This window comes from Buteo buteo, chromosome Z (assembly GCF_964188355.1).
Source record: "Buteo buteo chromosome Z, bButBut1.hap1.1, whole genome shotgun sequence".
Lineage (NCBI taxonomy): Eukaryota > Metazoa > Chordata > Aves > Accipitriformes > Accipitridae > Buteo > Buteo buteo.
The window spans coordinates 29,337,309-29,356,748 of NC_134204.1; the positions used below are offsets into that span (position 1 = coordinate 29,337,309).

General features: G+C 40.5%; 1 protein-coding gene across 1 annotated transcript in view; it reads right to left on the reverse strand.

The window, feature by feature from the left end:
* The window catches only part of PGM5 (phosphoglucomutase 5), a 78,259-nt gene that overhangs the window by 40,391 nt on the left and 18,428 nt on the right, over positions 1–19,440 (reverse strand). The gene's annotated exons all lie outside the window — the stretch shown is intronic.

The window sequence follows — 19,440 nt, forward strand, 5'->3', positions numbered from 1 at the left end:
AAACTAACCCAGACCATCAACTTGAATGCCTGTATCTAGTTTGCTAAGATCAAGAGTTTATTCTAAGTACAGTATTTATACTAGTGTCCTTTTCTGCTGTGTGTGAGGGAAAACACAGATATGACGGGATGAGAAGAAACAAGAAAGAAGACCAGGAACAAGTCTGCAGCATTTCTCAGGTGCAGCTCCACAAAACTCATAGCCCGGATTTTTGTGGGAGGAGAGGACTAGAGTGATTTAAGTCCTGCTGGACACTCACCAACCTTAGGCAGCTCTAAGGTGCAAATAACAGTAAAACATACGCCATATTTTGCAACTGAGCACGGTTCAGGTATCTATAACGTCATGGCAAAGAAGCTATCTGTTAAGCAGGAACCAGCCTGGTCCCATCAGTGTGGCACTGTGCCCCCGTTGGTTGGTCTCCACAGGCTGGGTTTGGTACTTTGCTGGCACAAACACACAGGCAGTGGGAGTCTAGACAGTATCTCTGCACTGCTCTGCATTGTACCATGTAGACATATGGGCTTATTCAGGTTCCATGAAAAACACTGCACTGTGTGAAGTAGGCATGATTCAGGCTTTCCTGAATTACTGAACTGTATTTTCCTTAGCTGGAGCAGTGTTCAGAATGTTCACAAGCTTTATATGATTTCAAACTACAGTACTGTCTGTGGACATGCAACTTGGTCTTCTGAGTTTTGTTCCTCCTACCTCTTCCACTTCCATGTCTTCTTATGTTTTTCAGCCCTGCTCCAGCTGCCACCCACACTGAGATTTACGAAGAGAAGCAACCTAGGAGGTTCTTGCTAGGGGATGCTGACTCAGTCACAGCACTTCAATTGCTCCTTTACAAGACAACAAGTGTTTTATACAAGGGCTCAGTGCCAAAAAGTAATGAGGGTAGTACATAATAAAATGGGGGAAAAGATAAAACATTGAAGTCATGGAAAAACTAGTACTTTTGTGCAAAATTCCTTTTTTCTATATTCTACATTCATTTTTTAATATAAACTTTTACAAAAGGCTTTCATATTTCCATTCAAATCCCTAGGGGGTTCTCATGAGTCCAAAAGTTAAGCGTGCTTAAGTATTTTGCTGAACTGGTGCCAAGAGGCAAAAGTCAACTGTTTTGCTTTATTGAGTATTAAGCACCCATTATAAAGCAAGACTACTTATGTGTACTCTTAAGACCTATTTCCAAGAAATCTGCTAACAAATCCAGTACCTTGCAGACAGAAATACTGCTCCTTATGAAGAAAAAAAAAAAATTGATGCCAAGGTGGATAGGTCTGTGTAAATAAAGATAAGTTGGAAGGTTTATTGTTTTAAAGGGAGGGGGAAAGTAATTTCGAAGTGCAAAAATGGATGTGTTCATCCTCTTGCTTCTGATTTCTCTTCATTGTGTACATCTATATAGAAAAACAGGATGCTGCAGACACACCCTATAAAGAAACCCAACAGTTCTTTAGTGCAACTAAAGCTAGCTGAGATGTTTGTATGTGCTAAGACTATAAATTGCATATGTTCCTCCTGCCTAGCCCCTGCAGATCCCTCCTTTATCTTTAACCAGAAGTACCAATAGGAAAATTCTGTCCTTTATGTGACTTTATTTAACCTTGTACTCAAGGCCCATCAAACAGATTAGCTTCACCAGGTATCAGTCATCACTAACAAACAAACTGTAGCCGAGACAGACTCCAAAGCTCACAGGAGGAAGGCCAGTTTGTCAGATCCACATGGGGGAAGAAAAGCTTTCCAGAATAAACAGTTACTGAATGTTAAGAAGTTATTTTTCTTCTCCAAGTCTCTGCTCATATGTATTAAACTCACTTATGGTGACTTTCCAGCAGTCTCCCAAGTCACAGGGTGATGTTTAAAAGATCCTAAAGATAGCTGGTTAAATAAGGAGCATGTAAAACAGCTCTCCTTAAATTGGGGCATGAGCTACAGGCACAGGAGGAACTCGGTAGACTTCTTGACAATTTTATCTCAGGTATGGGAATACTCTTAGGCATGCTAAAGTGTTGCCAAGACTCTTACCCATTCATTACTAACAAACTTTTAATGTGCTGAATGATCCATCTGAAGTACTTCCAAAAAGATATTGCCAGGCTTTCCACAACTCTTTCCAGTGAAACGAAGAATTGACTTATCTGGTACAAATAACAAAGTGCTCTGAAAACGTATGACATGTGGAGCTTGATTCATCCTGCATTTGATGGTGTCTGTAAGGATAGAAAAGGAGGGTCTGATGGGTTAGTTTAAGCTGCAGTTAAATGTTATTACAGTAAACTCAGCAGGACATTCTACCAATACTTCATTCCACTGAGTTACAAGAACCTAAATTCACTCTCTAATTATGCTGGCTGAGTGAGATCCACGACAAAGACAATTTTGCAAAGGAGCAAAGTCAGATTTAAACTGGATGAGGAGAATGCGGCTCACAGACTGGTAATAGTGTCAGTAAGATCCTAGAACTGGCAAAAGTAAGCATGAACCAAGCCTCTTAAGCATTTCTAAATGATGGGAGAAAGAGCAAAACAAACCATGTTTGTACTGAGTTTTGACAAAAAGAAGCTAAGAGAGCTTTAGGTGTACCTGATGAGGAGCTGATTCATTTGAACAAGAGGAAGTAATCTTACAGATCTATCAGCTCACATTAAGCCTCCTGAGAACATATAGACCCATCCGATTTTAGACCACAATTTCTTGTGTTTCTGAAGAACAATCTAAGCAAGATTCAGGTAACTAGGAGGGGTGTAGAATGAGCTCTTGATTCTGGAAGACTTAAGAACCCAGGGTTGGTTGTGGACCAGTGCACAAGGGCTGACAATCAATGCTCTGACCCACAAAGGAGCTATCCTTATGATTGCATCATGCCCTGTCTTCCCTAAGAAATCTGTCTTCACGTGAGAAGAAAGTTACTGAGAAAAATATCACACTGAATTATTGCAGAGGTAAAACAATCCAGCAAACTACCCCAGCAGTGAGTGATCAGCCAGTCAGGAGCAGCTGCTGAAGAACTTAATTCTCCAATTTACAAACAGATCTATGACTAAGCTAATTTCCTAAAACAACCCAGCAATAAGTGTATGGAGACATTTGCTCTATCTATATTATTCCTCTCTGGAATCACAGAAAGATTCTGCAGGCAAGTCAAACCACCTATAATGCCTGCACATTGACATTAAGTAAGGTGACTCTCTAGCATACCACAGGAGACTCAGCATGCTGTGAGTCTACCCAGCAGAGGAACACTAAGTGTTATTGTGAAAAAAGAGATAGGGAGTGGCACCTTTAGCACACCACCTGGGAGTCTATCCATAGACAGAGTTCTGTCAATCTTGGGCAGGGGGGAAGTAAATTTTGCCACAATATTGTGGTGTTTGGTGGTAGAAAATACCCAAAGCGTGGGCTTGCTCTCTCACTCTTCCTAGATGGACAGTACACAGTAAAAGTTAAAAAGAAATGTGAAAAACTTGAACAAAATGGAAACCAGGAGCAAACCACAGTCAGGGAACTGAGAATCTCTTAAACAATATGAATTACAGTGATTATGGATGTCTCAACCTAGACTACCTATAATGATTAGTAATGTTTATGACATTTCAATAAAAGGACATACTGAAGTACCAGGAAGATATTGCTGAAATTCAGTAGTTAGAGAAGAAAATAAATACTTTCTAGAGCACACACAGACAGAGCATAGGTTCCCATTATGCTGTAGTGCTACACATACCACACCTGAGATCCATACTACCAAACAAAATAAACAAAAAATAGCAATCCTTTAAGGAAATTTACAGGCTGTGGCTTAGTCCACACTGTAACATTTTGGCAACCTCATGATGTTGTTTCAGTGGTAATAAATGCTACTTGGACAGCAAAACCCTAATGAGTTTCATCAACAACAAAGCCCATATTTCTTCTCAGAAATTCAAACGAGTGATATAACTGATATAAACGAAGAATACATGAAAATTCTCACTGGTCTCCCAGCCAAATCAGCTAGGGTAAAAAAGTATTTATGCATTACAGTTGCAAGCTATATATATGGGAATTTACTCTTCTTCTCTTTAATATAAATAACACACACACCCCCCGTGTGTAATACGTAAGTTCATGAAAATGCCATCACTGCCTTTGCATTGTACATTTCCAGGAACCCAAACTTAAAATTTGAGAACTACTAACAAAACGTATTACAGTAACCAATGTTGTTTTCAACTGTTTCTCTTGGTTACAAATGTATTGGAAAGCTTTGCACAAGATGCAGTCTGTGTAACTCTCTCTTACTCTGGGGTTGTTTTCTTCAGTGTGTGGGATGCGAACAGGTGTGCTCATCATGATGTTCCACATCAAATGCTGTTCTCATGTTGCTTTAGTCACCAGTTTGAGATTCAAATCCAAAATGCATAACTTCGCACCCTCTTTTCTAAATGTTTCAAGAGTCAACTCTCAAAGGAAGCATAACCTTCAGGACACAGTGCCTGTGACTCCCTGCCTTGTGAAAACTTCATTGTCCCCTTCACACAAGCTCTAACAGAATGACTAGAAACAGCTGCTGATATATACAGTATCTAGATATGGCTGTGCTAAAAGTAAGGACAAAGCAAGAGACAAAAGCTGCTTTGCTAAAGACAACTAGCAAACACAAGCGTTTCTATGATTATACAGTGAGGGAGAGATGTGTTTTGGCAGCAACATACCCCAACAGAATTTTGTCTTTCACATAATAAAATCAGCTGGCACAGTGCTCAGAGTCCCTGTGAGGTGAAACTAGAATCACAGAATCACAGAATATCTCAAGTTGGAAGGGACCCGTAAGGATCATCGAGTCCAACTCCCTGCTCCTCATAGGACTACCTAAAACTAAACCATATGACTAAAAGCGTCATCCAGACACTCCTTGAACTCTGACAAGCTTGGTGCTGTGACCACTTCCCTGGAGAGCCTGTTCCAGTGACAAATTGCACACATATGTACAGTAGATCCACACAGAATCTGAGATTTGATTGCAGAGTTCATAGTACTAACGAAGAAAAGTCCAACCATCTGGCAAGCACGTGGCCATGCTCTCCAGATGTACTGCAGTAATCCCTAAGGTTATTCATGCCCTTCCTGGCTGAGACACAAGAATCACTCTTCATTACTATTTCAGCACTCATATGCCTATAGAGTAAGTTAACTCCTCCTTGTCAGTAAATTAAAGGACAAAGGAAATGGATGGTGATCAAGTACAATGACTTCTAGCATTTTCAGTGAACTTTTACATAACAAATTAATTCCTTTAAAGATTCCAAGCTTATTTCAGCCTCCAAATTCTGCCATGGCTCAGCAGCATAAAGATTATGCCTTCTTCTAGGAATGATACTGTCCACTTTTTTTATGACTGCAGCTGACTGTATTAGACAATCTCTGTGTGTCCGATTCCCAACAGCATGGCCTGTGACTAGTTAAGCTCTGAGAGCAAAGGAAGGGTTTTTTAGTATATACATCCAGAAAAACAGCTGTCACTGCTACACTGTAGTATGCTGTATTAAACAGCCTGCCTTGTTACAGGCTTCCTGAATGGAGTAGGTAGGGGGACAATCTTCTTAATGCAAGGAAAGAACAGAAACAAACAAAAAGACTCAGGTTATTTAAAGCAAGCCTGTCCCTGGAAAAGGAAATTCACCCACCAATATAAGACAGACATCAGCACAAAATGACACAAATGAATTTCAGTAGTGGACTTTGTCCCGTTAAGAATTTGACAAAAACTTCAAATTCAGTGCAACAAAGAAATGTCAGAAGGGTCTCTAATGCATGCATACTATGGGGGAAAAAACCCAACGCTTGAAAAACGAACAACCAACACTCAAAGGTTCCACACCTCCACACCCTCAAATAGGGACATTTTCTGTTCTAGCCTTGAGTCCTGTATGGTCTCTGCTGCATATAAAACCTGTGAGTTTTCCAGCAATAAAAATGGTCTATGAAGGGAAGGGAGAAATGTTTTCTAAGTTGTCTTACTCTGTAGAAACTGTCAGGGAGATTTTAATATACCAGAGAAGAGAAGAGATGTAATAAACGGGGAAAATCTAGAGGTATTCTCCTTACATCCTTCTGCAGATACTTGCTGAGGTAAGTCTGAGTAATGTCATCACTAATGACCAGCAAGACCTGTGGTCTTTTACAGGAAATGTAATAATCCTATGAACTAAGCACAAGGAAAAGACCCTCCATTAACTCAGAAGTACACATGGCCCATAATCATTAGCCTTTTTTAGGGTTATTACAATGAGGTCAGCTGGTTCAAAAGGCACTGTGCCTATGCTCATTGACAAAGATGCAAAACAGATGTGAATATAACCACAACATGTGGTACAACACTCTGTATTGACAGAGATTCAAATTGGGGTTTCAGTACTCTGAATTGTCTGAATAATAGAGAAACAATAGGTTTAGGTACATATCATAAGTTACTGGTTGCTTCCACAGCCTCTTCTTTACCTCTCAAGCACTGTAACACTACATCCATCCTCTCATGCAGAGTCAGCAGGACAGCTCAGAAAATGACCAGGAAAAAGCTAGTGCAGTTTCTCCAGCTGGATAATTCCTTGGTTTAGAAGAAAATTAAAAAGTAATTAATTTAAGGCAAGATCAAGGTTTTCTATATATCACCTTGCTGTTAATCATGGTAAATACAAGATTGCAAGAGTGCAGGCAGGCTCATCAGTCTTGGTAGCATGTGGACTTTCCAGCAAAGGTTTCTTTGTAGGGCCACAGGATTATAAAATAATTCAGATTGGAAGCAACCATGGGAGGTCTCTAGTCCAACCTCCTGACAAAAGCAGGGTCAGATATGAGATGAGGTTGCTCATAGCTTTATCCAGTTGGACACTGAATAACTTTCTTGTTTCAGTTATTACCATTGCCTCTTGTCCTCCCACGATGCACAGCTGTGAAGTGCCTGACTCCACCTTCTTGACAGCCTCTCTGTAGGTACAGGCAGCTGCTGTTAGTTCCCACCAAAGCCATCCTTCTCCAGGCTGAACAAACCAGTTCCCCAGCCTCTCCTCATAGGGCCTGTGCTCCAGCCCCCATCTGTCTCGGTGATCCTACGCTGAACACACTCCAGTTTACCGATGTCTTTCCTGTAGTGGGGATCCCCAAAGCAGTCACAGTATCTGGAAGTGGTTTCACAAGTGCTGAGCAGAGAATAATCACTTCCCTCACTCTCTGGGTCACGCTCTTCTTCATGCAGTCCAAAGTGCTGCTGGCCTTCTGATTCCAGGGCACACAACTGGCCCTTGCCCAGCCCACTGCCCACCGGGGCCCCAGGCTGTCTATGCCAAGCTGCTCCTCAGCCCTTCTGTCCCCAGCCTGCATCACTGTAGGGGTCTGCCTTTTTAGGGGCAGGATTCACAGCTTGTCCTTGCTGAATTTCATCAGGTCCTTGTCCATTCGTTCCTCCCAGCTGTCCAGGTTCCCCTGACCAGCAGCTCTGTCCTCCAGCATACGAACAGGTACCCCCCCCAGTTTTGTGTCATCTGCAAACTTGGTTAGAGTGCCCTTCATCCCCTCCTCCAGACCACTGATAAAGATGTTAAACAGGACAGGTCACAGAACAGACCCCTGCAGTACCCCACTTTTTACCAGCTCATTAACGAATGGCCCTTGAGCCTGACCACCAAACAAGATTTTTACCTATCTAGTTGTCCACCCATCCAGAACATAAAGTCCTGAGTTGGATACAAGAATAATATGGGACACAGTGTCAAAAGCCTTGCTGAAATGGAAGTAAATGACATCTGCTGTCCTAACCTCATGAACAGATTCAACCGTTCTATCACCTAGGCAATCAGGTTGGTTAGACATGATTTATTCTAGTGGCTCCCTAACAATGCCGTTTAGATTCAGATTTCCTTCCTTACGCTAGTTCTGCTTTTTCTCTCTTGCAAACTGTTCCGTGGATTTTAGAGAGTGAGAATTAGTAAGTGCTCTGTGTGCTTGTGATACTTGGCTGGGGAGGGAAAGGAAGAAAGCAGTTTCACAACTTTATGGTAGTGTTCATAGAAACAGAGAAACTTAAAAAGGAAGAAGAAACTATAATATGCCATAGAAATAGACTGTTACTACAGAATCACAGAATGGTTGAGGTTGGAAAGATCTTAGGCCTCTTTCATTTCCCCACAAAAGGGAACAGAAGACAATGTTTCTTCTCCACCAAAATTAATCTGACAATTCAAGTGACTACAACTTAAAGTAAGATCTGTTCTAACAGGACTCTCAAACTTCTTCAAATAATGTTAAGTGCCCTGGCTCTGTCACAGTCTTACGGAGATCTTCAAAACACCCAGAATGTAAAGAACAATTTCCTGTCTTCTTAATTTGTAAACAATCTAAGTAACTTAGCAGAAGATTATACTTTAATACACATAAGAAGTAGAATTTTAAACCCACTGTTTTGAAATTCTGTGCCAGAAAAGTTTTCTTTGAAATCAGCAGGAAGCCTTCTCCATAAGGGTCACCCATTTACAAAAAATCCTTTGATGGGAGAGGTTACTCTTGGGCTGATACCAGCTGTGCTGTCCAGCACAGGCAAAACATGTTCCGACACGCTAATCCACGTGGCAGCCTTTTTAGGTTGAAGCATAAAATAAGACTGCGTAAGCCCTTGAAAGAAAAGGGGCCTTTATTTTAAACTTTCTTTTAGTAGTCACAGTCTTATGTAACTGACTCACTGTAAACTTCCTCAGATTGTTTCAATTAAAACACTTTTGGACTTTTTTATCAGGACATTTGTAGGAATTCCTGTTGTTTATTTATAGCTGTATACTTTTTGAGATATAAGACAGATGCAGCACTAAGAAAACTGTGGACTTTCTGTTACCCAACATCTATCTATTGCACAGTGCAAGGCCTGCTCAGAATGTTTTGCAAAAGTTTATTTTTCTCAGGTAGTTTTTCACATGTGGTATATTAAGACCAGACAAAAGTCTGTTTGTTTGTGAGAATTGCAAATAAACCCATTTCTTAACAAAAGTCAAGTCACCAAGCACCAAATCTTGTTTTGTCTAACTTTGGTGGACAACTGACCTCATTTGCAACTAAATTTTAAGTTGGAAACAGAGCACTGTGTAGTTTTCAACTCGTCTTTTCCTTTAAATGAAGAGAGCTTTCCTTTTTCCTTTTAAATGAAGAGAGCTTTCAATACACCTTTCTGTACTCAGTCCTGAAAGCTGCACCTTGCACAACCAATGAACCTGCTCATTTGAGGGTAAGCAGATATGGCTGTCCAGTCCAGGCACAGGCCAGAATGCAACTACTGATGAGTGAGAGCAAGAGCTGTATGTTGGGTAAGGCTGCTCTGCAGCCTGCCATTCTTAATAGGGATCAGTTGCCTTCAGGCTCAGAACTGGCCAGTGAATGCCTCTCAGACCCAAAAACTAACTTGTGTGCCAAGTAAAAGGAGGTAAGCCACAGGACTGCCTAGCCTCTCTTGCTATCCATCCGTAAAGGACAACACAAGAGTTTTCTACTGATATTTCACAGGACACCGACATGTTTTCTGTCCTTTTCTTCAGAAGCAATGAAATGCAGCCACTGAAGAACACTGAAGTTGCAGTATCAATCAGTTCTCTGCTGCAAAGTTCAAAAGTATGCAATACACTGAGAGAGGTTCATCCTCATCTTTGTCTGAGAAAATATCTGAAAGTCTGACTGCTGCTGCCCACTTACCCCACATACCTGTGGCCTGCCATGACCACAGTGGGCAGCATGCTTTCATCAGTGCAGGCTAGGATAATGAAACACGGGATAGCCAAGAATATGGTGGACTTGCAACAGCCAAATATACCATACTATACTAAAGCATACCAAATCCAGTATCAAAGAAAATACAAAGAAGACTAAGATCCTTAAAGATATCCTTGAAAATATTTGCAATGATACATCACCTCCACTGCTTAAAAAACATTCAGGGATGAAAGGATAACAGCTAGATTAGAAGCACATTGTAGAAATAAAACTGAAAGGTACAGCTAGCAAAAGGACATCAATGCCTTGTAATGACAGTTGTTGCTTTTTCTCCACAAATCTTTTCAAACATGTCCTATCTGTGTAAGTAAAACATTTAGCTGCATAACATATTTGAAAGCTGATACAGAAAAACTACCATTCTTTACTAGATATACAAGTATACAGAGGACACATATGGCTATTTTTAATATTGCAATTTTATTTAAAAGGTTACAAGTCCTGAATAAATTTCCCATCACAGTGCTCAACAAGTTTCCATTATGCTTCAAGGTTTTATGCAGTTGTCCTTCTGCAGCATTCCAGAACAGAACTTGTCCTTCTGCTCCATCTAATTTAAAAACTGCTTGTATGTGACATGGACTCAGTTTGACAGGGGTGTCTTAAAAAATTCACAGCAAGCCTATTCCAGATAAGGGAAAGTGAGACTGACTTCTCCTACTGAAGGAAGATAAAAGGAGTGAGGTCACAACTGGCATAACTTGAACAAATCACAGTCACAGAGTGAATGCAGTATCAACCGTGCAGAAAGGTGTATTTATAACTTGGAGAAGTCTTTATGTTGGAAGAATCCCTTACAACTCAACAGTAAAGGACGTCCATGTAGAGAAAGAAATGCACAGCATGTATCCTGCTTCTGGCACAAACTTCTTCATTAAAACAGATGATCAACCATACAGAAGAAAAGCAGATGGTTCCAAAGAAACAATAAGCTACAGATTCACAAGACAAAACAGACAAAAAAATCCATGCAGGATTTGTAAATGAGGAAATAAACACAAAGGCACAAGTGGAATGTGGTGTGCTGTTCTCCATGGCCAGAGGTTTCTTTAACTGCTACTGCTTGTTAAACAGCAATAACAGGCCCCGTCCATTAATTGATCCAAAAACTTTTTCAGTGTTTACAGAGGACAGACTAAGCTTTACAGGAATAAGCAGCAGAAGCACTTACACTGGACAATACATCCCTCAACAAACACATATAGGAAGGATCCAGTGCTTCAAGAGGAAAGAAGGTCTCCTTGGGTCTGCATTGCCTGGTTGAGACCTGGGTTTATACCACTGACTCCCAACAGTGCTGTCCTTGCTGGTACCAGGCCCTAGGAACCACGTGCAGAGGAACAGTCAGCCCTTCTTTCTTCACCTTCCCATCAAAGTATCAATTTTTGTGCATAGTTTGACTTTGACATAACACAGTATGCACTAGCCCATTATTCAAGCTTTATTATGCTCTTCTGGTTTCCTTCTATTGTAACTGTGTTTTAAATGGCAAAGAGAAATGTTCATTATTTGTTAGTGGAGATAATTTGCTTCTCTAGTGCTTCCAGGTGGGAGTAAGAGACAAAAGCAAACTGACCAAAGCTGAGAATGAAGAGAGCAGCTCTTCTTGGGCAATTCCTACCAAACAGCCAACTCTTGCTTTGTTTCCTAATTCTCACAATGAAGTAGAAACTCCTGGAGCAGTGCTGCTCCTCTCAAAGCAGTAAGAGAGGCAACCCACCTGATAATAACGAGTAAGCAGAAATCCAGCCTTTGCCATAACTAGGCAAACTTTGCCAGGTAGCTGGGCAAAGTAATTGTAAGAAGATGGTTATATGAATTAATGCTTTTCATCCTGTCTGTATTATTCATTGCTGCTTATAATGTTTGAGGCTCCTGAACTAAAGAAACAAGCACACAGAGCCGTTTAAGCAAAGCTTCATGCTGTACTTCAGACAAAATGGACCCCACTCTAAACCAGCAGCACTGTGAATTTAAGAGTTTCTTGCTGCCAGGGTCAGCCCCCTTCCTGCACCCAGCACAGCTTGTTTAGAGCTCATCACATCTCTGCCCTTCACTGCACGAAGACACCTCTTTAAACAAGTCAGAATAGTCACTATCACTGCAGGCCCCCTTAAAACCTGCCTCTAGCTGACCAGATAGTAAATGGACCATCAGCAAACAGAACACTGATGTGTCAAAGTTGCATTAAAAGATGGGCTACCAGATGTAAAGTGGCAGGGTGCTGTGTGGTAAGGTACTTCACTTTGCTCAGGGTAAGCACAATCAGAGCATCTATCTGCCCTTGAAATGGCCTGGCTGTAGAAACAAGGTATCAGATAATGCTAGCCACAGTAGTATTCTCTCAACAACCCTCTTCTCCTGTAGCAACTTGACTGCTATTTTCCATGCCCACCCAGCTTCGTAATTCCCACAGAAACAATTTTGACTCACCCTTGTGATTCTCATTTTGTACACCACTAGCTAACATCTCAGTATTTCATTTCCTTTCCTGTTATGCAGACATCAGATAAATCAAAATACAAGGATATGAAAAAAGAATAGTTTGTGAAACAGGGTACACAGCTTTGCATTCCTCACAAGAAAAAGAACACCAACCTAAGGGTACATATTGCCAGAGAATTGAAGTCTGAAGACGTACTGCCACAATGCTGTTGATGTTGGAGCATATCAAAGCAGATGTTTCCTGCCAAGTGTTACACTTCCCCTGCAGTACATACTAGTATATTCCAGCAGTCACTTCAGGCAAACACATGTAAATGTTAAAAACATTGAGTGAATTCCCTTGTAATCCACTGGTCTATTTCTTAATGCTGTACTCCTAAGCAACATTTAGAGTCCTCTAGATTATTGCTCCTTTCCATTTAAGTTTAATAATGCACTGTGAAAAACTATTAAACTAAAAAGCATCAGATTTTCTAAATCCTTTCTTTCAAGTACTATGTATGATTATTTTTTTTTATAGCTAAGGAAAAGCTCTAGTACAATGATTTAGGATAAACTGTGGCCATACAACATGGACGCACTATAAGAAGAGGTGGTTTTCATTTGCTCTCTAGCACAAACTTCAGGAGAGAGGCCCATGACCTCAGAAGACAGCAGCCAAATGGACAGGAGTTGATCCAATTCCCTCACGAGAGCTACTCTTATTACCAAGGTCCAGAAGCAGGCCAAAAAAGACAGTTGGGTACACTACAAGAAGATTCACTTTGTAGACAAAAATCGAACTACACCTTTCAGATAATAGCAGGGCTCTGACGACTGAAGAAGTGTTATCCCAGAGACATTGTGTTGACACCATCAAATACAATGAAGTATTACTAGCAGAATTCATCTTTCTCTCATGAAAAAAAATTAAGGGATATTCACATACAGGATTCTTTTGACCATCATTATGTGTTTCCCTGCTCTGCTAACACCCATTGGGAAAAAGATTTCCACATTTTAATTTTTTACTATAGTAGTGACTGTATTATTAAATCCTAGTTAGATGTGCTTTAAGTTAGCATTTTCTAACTTCTTCAGGAAGACTAACAAGTAGAATATAAGTTTCTTTTCTTTTCCTAGGCACTATTTCTGCTACCCTACTGCACCTACTATTACCAATGTTGCCATGTCCTTTCCAATCACCTTTATTTTAGCACAGTTTCTCTATTTCTAGTGTTGGAACAACAAAATACAGAAAATAAAGAATATCAGCACTCAACAGCATAGTAGAAATCTTTTTTTAAGTACTCTGTTTATTAAGTGTGTTTTCCATCCCTTGTTAATCAAGTGTTGTTCTTATTCTTGTCCATTCTATTACATGATGTTGATAACAGTTGGCCTGAAAGTCCTTTTCCTTTATTTATTTCTTCTAACTTGCTAACAAGAAATACTTTTCAAAGTATTTTTAAATAACCATTTCCATTGAACTGAATGGTACTGCACATGCATTAAAGGACAAATTATAACTAACTCAAGGTGTCATACTTCAAGATTAAATCTAGCAAGGTAGGTGGGACATGTCTAAGAAACCCATGGATGTAGACTGGTTATGAATAAGAACAAAACTTACCACTTAAATCTTTGTATATAAGAAGGTTTGCTATGCATCTACTACCTCAAATGGAATAAATGCTGATTTGAATTAATGACAGTCCAGATGTGAGAGAAGTATTTAAGGGATTTGTTTTAGACGTGGTACTGGGTGAACGAGGCAGGGTTTGCCAGTGGGGGACTGCAGGGTTGCCTCTGTGAGCAGAGGCCAGGACTGCCCCATGCCAGACACAGCCAGTTCCAGTCAGCTACAACAGGTCCACCACAGGGCACAGCTGAGCCCAGCAGCCAAGCTGGTGGCCCCTCTGGAAAAACATACTCAAAAAGGGCAAAAACCTGCCCAGCAGTGAGGACTGAGGAAGAAACAGCCCATGAACACCAAGGTCAGAGAAGAGGGAGGGGGAAGAAGAGCTGCTCCAGCTGCTGGAGCAGAGATTACCAGGCAGCCCATGGGGAGAACCATGGTGGAAAAGATGGATATTTCCTGGCAGGAAATGCAGCTGGTGGAGAGCCCACACTGGACCAAATTTTCTCCTGAAGTACTGCAGCCCATGAGGAGAGCCCACGCTGGAGCAGGGGAACAGTGTGAGGAAGACGGAGCAGCAGAGGGGAGCTGTTATGAGCTGACCACAACCCCATTCCCCATCCCCCTGCACCACTTAGGGTGGAGAAGGTAGAGTAATGATGGAGTGAAATTAAGCGTTAGGAAAAAGGACTGGGGAAAAGGTGTTGGTTTAATTTGTGGGGTTTTTGTTTCTCATTATCCAAATCTGTTTTAATTGGCAATAAATTAAATTAATTTTTCTCAAGTCAAGTCTTTTGCCCATGCTAGTAATTGGTAAGTGATCTCCCTGTCTTCACCTCAACCCATGAGCACTCTCATCCCACTTCCTCCACCTGTCCTGTTGAGGAGGGGGAATGAGAGAGTAGCTGGGTGGGCATCTGGCAGCCAGCCAGCCAAGGTCAACCCACCATAAATATTTGGACGCATGTTTTGATGTCCATTTTAGAAGCTTCTAACAAAATCTTTAGCATTGGTGTAACTACAGATAGTTAATAGCTGCAAAGAAAGCAAAATCCAAGCAGTTCCGGAAAGTTAGGCAAACAGGATAGATTATAGCTAACATCAGATGACAATTTGTCACTCAAAACTTTTTACTTATTTCATTAAAATCACTATTTGGAAGTTCATTAGGACTTCATTTAAGTAAATTTTGACCAATACCCACAAGCTTTCACTGTCAGATGTTTCACTCACCTTAACAATTCATATTTTCTACTATAACTAGTACTATGTAACACAAGGGTCTTCTTCTAAAGATAAGAATTAGGTGAGGTATGAGTGGAAGTCTTAGGCAAGGAAGACCTACCCTCAGTAGAGGAGGAACACATTGGGGAACACTTAAACAAACTAGACATACACAAGTCCATGAGGTTTCAGGTGCTGAGAGTCACTTCGAGGCCACTCTCTGTTATCTTCAAAAGGTTGTGACAATTGAGGGAGCCTTCTGAGGACTGAAAGCAAGTAAATATCACCCCAATCTTAAAGGGTGGCAAGAAAGACTATCTAGAGAACTACAAACCAGTCAGTCTCACGTTAATCCCTGGGACGGTGATGGAGCGACTAATCTGGAAATCATTTCCAAACTCATGGAGGACAAGAAGGTCCTCCAAGAGTAGACAACATGGATTTATGAAGAGGAAATCATGACTGACCAACCGGATAGCCTTCTACAATGAAGTGACTGGCTCAGAGAATAAGAAGAGAGCAGTGGATATTGTCTGTCTTGACTTTAGCAAGGCTTTCAACTCTCTCTCCCATTACATCCTCTCAGACAAAATGACAAAACATAGGTAAGTCAACAGTGAGGTGGATTGAAAAGTGGTTGAATTCCAAGGCTCAGATGGTTGTGATCAGCAGCACAAAATCCAGCTGGAGGCCTGTCACCAGGGGTGCCCCCCATAGATCAATACTGTAGCCAATACTGTTTAACATCTTCATTAATGACCTGGATAGGGTAGAGTGAACCCTTAGCAAGTTTACAGATGAGACAACACTGTAGGAGTAATATACCAAAAGACTGTGCTGCCATTCAGATGGACCTCAATAGGCTGGAGAAACTGGCACACAGGAACCTCATGAAAGCCAATACAGGGCAATGCCACCAAGCCCTGCACATGGGGAGGAATAATCCCTGGCACCAGTACATACTGGGGACCAAACAGTGGGATAGCAGCTGTTCAGAAAAGGACCTGAGGTCCTGGTGGACTGTGAGTTTACCATAAGCCAGCAATAAGCCCTTATGGCAAAGCTGGCCAACATCCTGGGTAGCATTAGAAGAGCATTGCCAGCAGGTGAAGGGAATTGACCTTTCCTCACTACTCAGCACTGGTGAGACAAAATCTGGGGTCCTGAGTCCAGTTTTGGACCTACTGGAGCACTCCTGGAAAAGGGCCACAAAGTTCACTAAGGGATTGAAGCATCTGTCATACTAGGAGAGGCTGAGAGAGATGGGATTGCTAAGCCTCAAAGAGAGAAGGTTAAGGGGGGAAATCTTGTCAATGTGCATAAATACCCAATAGGGCATGGGGGGAGTAATGAAGACAGAGCCAGGCTCTTTAACGGTGCCCAGTAATAGGACAAGACACAATAGGCACAAACTGAAATTGAGGAAATTTTGTTTCTAGTTATGAAAAAACTTTTCTACTCTGAGAGTGGTGAAATACCATCACAGGTTGCCCAGAAAGACTGTGGAGTCTCCATCCTTGGAGATACTCAAAACCCAAGTGGACATGGCTCTCAGCAACCCACTCTAGCTGACAGTGCTTTGAACCCAGGTGTTGGACTACATGATGCTCACTATTCCAGCCTCTGCTATTCTGTGATTATTTCCTTCTTTTCTGCCAGTATTAATAGTCACAGTACAGTTTTTAAATTAATTTTTAACGTTTTCTTTCCAGAGCGTGAGCTTGAAGCATAAGCTTTACAGGTAGATATACAAAAGGGTTCTGTGACAGTTGCCCCTGGAGCACATAAAACCAGTCTATCAAAAAGGAATAAAAGGAAAGAAATAGATGTAAAGCATACACTAGTAAGCAGTAACCTGAAACTTACCACAGGACTTAAGCAAGCAGTGTCATCCATTCCTTTCTGATTGTTCTACTCAGAGCACAAAATATTTTCCTTACTGATTTTATTATATTGGAGGTGAGACATGGAGCAGCAACCACAGAGAAGATGCTGTCCCTCGCACTAAACAGCATGCTGTCTGGTATCAGACATCACATTTTGGAAGAGAAAGGATTTCCTTTCCTATTGCAGAAGTACAGATTGAGGTTTTAAAATTTTAACACTAAACATTATACTAGTCTGCTAATTTTACATAGAATTGCTCAATCTTTCTTTTTTCTTTTTGCCTCATTGTATTGGGAATATTCGTGTCCTTCCCAAAGGCTTTTTTTTTTTGCAAGTTGGCCAGTTAGTCCATGGGAATGGAAATCATGAATGCCTTACACATATTCTTTTACACCCACTGTCCCACTGGGTGAGGATTTCACTGACACTGGTGGAACTGTACCTTACATTTATAGATACATGAAATTGGAATTCAGTTCAACATGAAACCTATACCAAGAATCGACCTCTCTGTTAGCCACTCCTTGAAGCAATATATTGGATTTCAGACAATGACATTCTATGATTTTACTCAAAAATAACTCTTACAGACAACCATCTTTCCTGGTAGTCCAGCAGTTCCTTATGGTGGGCTTCATTGGGAATCCTGGAAGACACGATGGCTCAATAATTCATGCAGTGAACCTCTAAGAAAGGTGTTTATGATACTCCTTACTGTGTCCCAATCCATGTAGCCAGCTTTATATAGGAAAAGTGACTTGCTTAAGATGAACTACTGACTGTGATTTCAGGTCTAGGCTTGGCTCTTCAATGAGTGAGTTCAGCACTGGCACTCATAAATTAAGCAATTTATACAACTTTGGCCACCAAAGCATGAGAATCTCTAGACAACATTATGGCATTTTTACAGGAAACTAAAATTCAGGTATTTTGGACTGTCATGTGTACTAATGAGTCACAAAAAAAAAGTAATCAACTTTGAAAACATGTAACTTTTAAATCTTCAGGAAAACAAAGACAACCACAAAATGAAAGAAAAAAAAATTCAAGTGTCCTGGATACAGACTGCAAACTTCTTAATAATAAATATTTGTAAGAATGGGTGGGAAAATATTTACGTCTTTTCATCATTATCAATTGTTTTATTTAATAATCAGACTCAGCTCTGCAGAACTAAATAAGGCAGTAATCACCACGAGACGATCTGTGCTCCAGAAGGTCAAGTAAACATTGTGAAGAACATAATTCAAATAGTCACAGTGTTACTGAAGGGGACTTCAGTACATTCATACTTTCTGACATATTTACCAAACTTTAAAAAGACAGACAAACATATTTAAATGTCACTGTTTCTTCAAGTCTTACAGAAGTGCAGATATCCTTGGGTTTATATCCAAAATGAACTTCTGTTTATGTTACATAGTATTTCAATATAATAGTAACTTTCACTTAAACAATGAGATTTTGGGATTTCTCAACAGAATAAATAAAATACAGCAAACCCTGACATCACTATTTCCTTAAACTAGACCATCTACCTACAAGTAAGGAATATTTCCCTGAAGACTCTGTCAAGCATTAGAGGAAGCTGCTAGCTCTGAATTTAGCAACTTCCAGAAATTTCCTGAATAGGGAAGCACCCTAATATCCTTGCTTTGCACAGAGCAATCAACCTTTTCATACAAGCTACATTTCACTTCAAAATTACTGTTTCCTGATTAGACACATTTAATGGGGGCAGCAGATCATTCTTGTGTTAGTAAAGCTATGCAACCAGATCAACACTGAGGCACAATTGACTCAGTGAGTGCTCTTCCCACACGGAATATAAAAGGCAATAATATTTAGCTTAATCCTCTTAACACCACTACTTACAGAAAATTTAGGCCTGGATAAGACTTGTTCAAAATTCAGCTGCTGCCACAGCACGCACACCCAGCAAATCTTTTAAGACTTGTCAGAAATAGCTTTAGGTATACTTTTAACCTGCCTTGAAACTGGGCATAGATTTCATGACTGCCTGCATTCCTTCTGGGACATTTTGTATCATAATAGATGATATATTTCAACGGCTTAAAATAAGAGGGGGGTTTTGTTTGCGGTTTTTTAAATGCTTGTTTAGTACTGAATTAGTACTTCATCTGTTTTAAACTTCCATGACTTTCATAAGAAGGGCTGCTAGATTAGGCTGCAAACCATTATTTACTAAGAAAAAGAGCAAAGTTATTTGGAAAAGGGATTACCAGCCAGCTGTTTGTAGTCTCAGAAAGATTTAACCTATTTATTTCTTTTCCAGGCTGAATTAAACTATTTTCATCCAAGTAAAGGTGGGTAAAATTTGTCCAGGTAAGATCAAAATATCATCAGAACTAGTTAAAACAATAAAGCACATAAAGATTGTGAAAATTAGAAGCTCTTATTAGAAGACTTCACAATCTTGGAATTGCTACGTAGTACAAAAC